Source organism: Triticum urartu, chromosome 4A (genome assembly GCF_056163025.1).
Source record: "Triticum urartu cultivar PI428250 chromosome 4A, HENAU_Tu73, whole genome shotgun sequence".
In the NCBI taxonomy this organism is placed as follows: domain Eukaryota; kingdom Viridiplantae; phylum Streptophyta; class Magnoliopsida; order Poales; family Poaceae; genus Triticum; species Triticum urartu.
In genome coordinates this window covers 265718732-265723356 of record NC_141876.1, presented here as the reverse complement: position 1 = coordinate 265723356, position 4625 = coordinate 265718732, and the positions used below count along the sequence as shown (strand labels likewise).

Below are 4625 nucleotides of genomic sequence, written 5' to 3'. Positions count from 1 at the left end.
TCCTAGTGAAGATGTCGCTACCCATCTAAATAGCTTTGTTGATTTGTGTGATATGTAAAAGCACTACAAGAAATATGCCAACTTGTGACCTTGACTATTGGTCACTGAAAGGTCATTGTTTTTCATTTGCGACCTTTTTGTGACAAAAAATAGAAGGTCAAAAGCTGGCGGTCGTAAATTGAAATTAACGACCTTCTCTGTGAGAAAGTCGTTGACGTTTACTACCAAAATATGCCTATTGTTTTGTTTTGGTCACTAGCAGCCTCCCCCAGTCCACGTAGGCATCAGACGCGGCAATCTGATGTGGCACAAGAATCAGCCGGTCCAATTCAATTTTCTACATGGACCTAGCCCAACAATTCGGCCTTTTTAATGTATTTTTTTCCTGTGCTTTTATTAGCTACATGGGTCTGACCCAATAATTCGGCCCATGTATTTTTTTAGGCAAGCCCTTTTAATATATGTATTTTATGTTAATTTCGGTTAGCTACATGGGCCTGGCCTACAATTTGGCCTTTTTATTTTCTAGCACACAACATTTTGCAGTCATTTTATTTTTTATTTCCAGCTTTTTTTCCCAGCTCCAGTTTATAGATGGTCCCAAATGTCAGATTTTTCACAGCTTATTAATAAGCAATATATATGTATATATCAAACAGACAGAAGAGAGAAAGCATATGAAAATCTTCGAATAACAGCTAAAATAAGTTTATTACAATATGCTATACAGAACAGAAGATGTGAAACTACATACACTCATTCACATCACAACAACCAGTTTCCATACACTCATTCACATCACATCAACCAGTTTAACCATCGAATCTTGCATACCCAGGAACTTCCGCTTATGTGCAGACCTATAGGAAGGGCATCTCTCCAGCATCATCTCTCGTAACCTAAAAGAAGGAACATAAACCATCATCAGAATTTGCAACTTTTTGTCCTGCCAAAATATTAATGCTTGTTTAAACAAAGGATTGATGGCAAAAATTATTTCCATAGCCGTTTGTTGGATACTGATGTTAGTTTGAGTAGGTAGGATGAATAGTTCAATGTGTTAAAGAACCAGTGCATTTTTCTCTACAGCCGAACTAGGTATATAGTTCAAAGTCTGTTAAGCATGTGACACAAAACATTTTTTGTATTTCAGCATGATAGACCATAAACATAACTCGCTAATTGCAGGTTTACTAACTATAGGTCCTGTTATCGGCAACCAAAAGCATTAGGCAATGAAGAATAGTATATTTGCAATGCAATTCGTTAGCCAACCACCAATATGATAGTGCATGTGGGTATTACATCAGGGACAAGCCAACAGATAAGTACATATGACAAGAAACAAAAACAGAGAGGTCGTACAACACATGGCACGTGCATATCTCCATGACACCAACCAAACAAGGAATGTACAAACAAGAAGCGCACCTTCAGCGTCTCATCATCGGTCATGATAGGTGAGCTGGTAGGTGGTTGACGAGCCTCCCTTCTTGTCATGCTTGGTCATGATCTGGATAGCGAAAAGAGGGAGGTTAGGAACATCACAATGACAGTACTGAGATCACTCAAGCAATCCTAGTGATGCACGAACCTCACAATGTTGCCAACAAGGCAAGAACTTCCTTGATCTTATCCTTGATGTTCTCTAGCTCCAGGTTGTTTCGCTGCAGCTCGATATTTGCTGAACCGTGTGTGTACATGCATCAGGGCATACATACAATGTTCAAGTTAATATTCTCAACAAATTATGATGTAACCAAAATAATTACTACAGGACTTCGGATAAAAATTGAGCTTAGACGTGAAACTTTACAGCGCTCATTTCAACCATGTTAGATAAACTTGAGTAAATTAGCAATAAGGATATTGGTTTCAAGCTAGGTGAAATGCAAACAAAGTCCTATTATATTGATGGATCCCAACTTGTTTAAACTAGAGCAAGTCGTTCAACTTGTGCAATCTAGCAGTCTAAAAAGAGAGAAGTGTGTTCATTCTCAGTTACACATTAACTAGAACAAAAATGAGAGACATTAATTAGAAAAGAAATAAGAGACACTAATATAAGAGAGAACTTTCAACAAGTACACATTAATTAGTACATAGCATCTCTGGCACTGTTGTTGTTTGCATATTAAAACCAGTAGTTGTCCGCTATGAAGCATCACTCGTTCACCAACATTAGTATGTCAGCTAGCAGAATCCTCATGTACTAACTTAGACAAATTTGACATACTAATGCTAGAGAAAATAATTGTTTGCACATCATCGTCCAGGACCTCCTACAGGATCATTTCACTCTAATCTCCTACCTGACTAAACTAACAAGTGCTCAGATTACCGACAAAAACAAGTGGCAGTAGCTAAAAAAGTGGCAGTAGATCAAAAACAAGGAGAACATTTGTCCAGGTGACCCTTCCGGAGTAGCACGTAGTAGAGCACCTGCACCCTGCATCCACGCACATACAAATCAGTCAAAGAGTCCATTAACAAGAAAGGGGTCGAGATTTCAATGTGGGGAGGAAGCAGCTGACCGTCCAAAGAAGACAGGCCAGTTATAGATGCAGAGTTAGGCACACTCGATTGTTGACGCCATCGCTGCTGCCGCCGCCCGGATCGGGGTGTCATGGAGGAAGCGATCTGAAGCATAAAAATTGAGCAAAATTAAAAGCATCAGTCGCTAGAAGCATGTAGGCAATAGTACTGGATAATATTTAGACCAAAAGACATTTTATATTTTGAGACAAAGGGAGTATTACATAGTTCATCAACCCCATGTCAAATTAATCTAAAAAATGAATTACTAAACCTGCCTGACTAAATCAAACTCAAACCAATGCATCAATCGACACTAGCAGTAGTACACTGAAGAAATCGACACTGAACGGAGGCAATTAATATGTACAGCTAGCACCCATTTGCCTATATTCTGCACTTGAATTCAAACCAATCACTCTATTTCAGAAGATGCGACGATTGTGGAAACAGTAGCACTGGCTACAATGGCTACAGCAACACCAAGCAATTCAACGAAGCAACGACCACCATACAGAGCTAAGCACTGGCTACTATAGCTAGGAAGTGAGTCCGTCAAATATCCCTACGTACTTCTTGTTGATATGCAGCAGTACTCCTTGACAAATAACCGATCAGATTCTGATCCATTCCTGCTTTTCCTGTGCCAAATATAAATTTATAACTAGCCTTATGAAAGGGAAAGACACTATAGATTTTGTGGAGAGAAAAAGCTAGCAGCTACCAGCCAGTCAGACAACACCTCACTACCTCAGAGCCGTGAGCAAATTTGAGGGCCACAGAAAATACGTGTGGGTGAAGTGAATTACACAAATAAGCCTCACCCGATCCACTGCATTGTCACATTTCTACACTAAATCAACTGACTAAAAATAGATTGTTGGATGCACAAATAGGATCGCGTTGCTTGTTAATTCTACTTTAATATTACATATTCTAGATAAAACTAAACTAGAGCCTCATATTCTACTACACGACTACAGCCCAATTACACCATAGCGTGCAATTGCAAGGCCAGTACAACACTGGAGAAACTCATGATAAATTCCAACAATTTGAGCACTGGTGAAGAAACTGAAATTGCAGAACCATCCATTATTCTTATATACACAACTCAAACACAAATTCGTGGCCAGGTAGCCACATACTCATAGGCGACTCGGGCAATTCGATGAAGAATTCCATACGGGGAGCCGGAGAGGAGAGGCGCTTGGATGGGTACCTTGGGTAAGGGAACATGCCGAGGATGTAGTCCTTGGGCCTGGAGGCGTCCGGGGTGCGGAACATGCGGTGCTCCTCCCAGCACGCCTGCCACCTCTGCTTGATCTCGTCGTACGGGTACGCCCACCTCGCCCACACCTTACCCACGTCGGCGCCGGCGCAACAACGGCAGGAGCGAGTGCGGTGCGGCGAGAGGAGCGCACGGCGCTGGTGGGCCGCGGCGACCGCGGGGGCGCGCGCGGAGCTGGAGTGGCGGGTGCGGCGTGAGAGCCATCAGGGGTTGGGGATGCGCGCACCGGATCTGAACTGATGGGAGGAAGGAGCGGAGCGGAGCAAGCGTGAGAGGATGCGGTGCCGGCCATGGAGTGCAGAGAGGAGGAGGGCGGCGCGACCGAGCACGAGGATGGATCTAGGGATCGAGGGGAGAGGGAGAGGGAGAGGGTGGGTCAGCGGTGGGGGTGGAGGGGGTTGCCATGGCGTCGATCTAGGGTTTCGGCGTGGAGAGAAGGAGAGGGTGGAGTGGAAGGCGGAGGTCGCTGACGGGGCTGGGGCTGGGGCTGGGTTTGGGGGAGTGGAGATCAGCGGCGGGGCCGGGTTTGGGGTTGCGGGTGAGGAGAGGATGGATCTGGGGACCGAGGGGATGGGGGAGTGGGTGAGTGGGGGTGGCAGCGGGCGTGGGTCGGGAGGAGGGTGGGTGGGTGGGTTAGGGTTTTTGATTCTCGGGAGAAGCTCCACCGTTGGATGGATGTGTGATGGATGGCTCAGATTGCGTCCAATTTGGTGATCCGCGTGAAAGTGGTTCCTCGCGTCTCATTGGCCGAGTATCTCGCACTTGAATTTCAAAATTTTGAACCCAAAACTTTGAATTT

At 44.3% G+C, this 4625-nt stretch overlaps 1 long non-coding RNA gene across 1 annotated transcript; it reads right to left on the bottom strand.

Moving 5' to 3' along the window:
- Positions 1 to 669: 669 nt before the first annotated feature.
- On the bottom strand, positions 670 to 4377 carry LOC125551223 (uncharacterized). Its single transcript, XR_007302287.2, has 5 exons — positions 3758 to 4377; positions 2535 to 2640; positions 1595 to 2449; positions 1432 to 1513; positions 670 to 899 (listed from the first exon to the last, which is right to left on the bottom strand). It is a non-coding gene; the product is annotated as an uncharacterized LOC125551223 (long non-coding RNA).
- Positions 4378 to 4625: the final 248 nt, after the last annotated feature.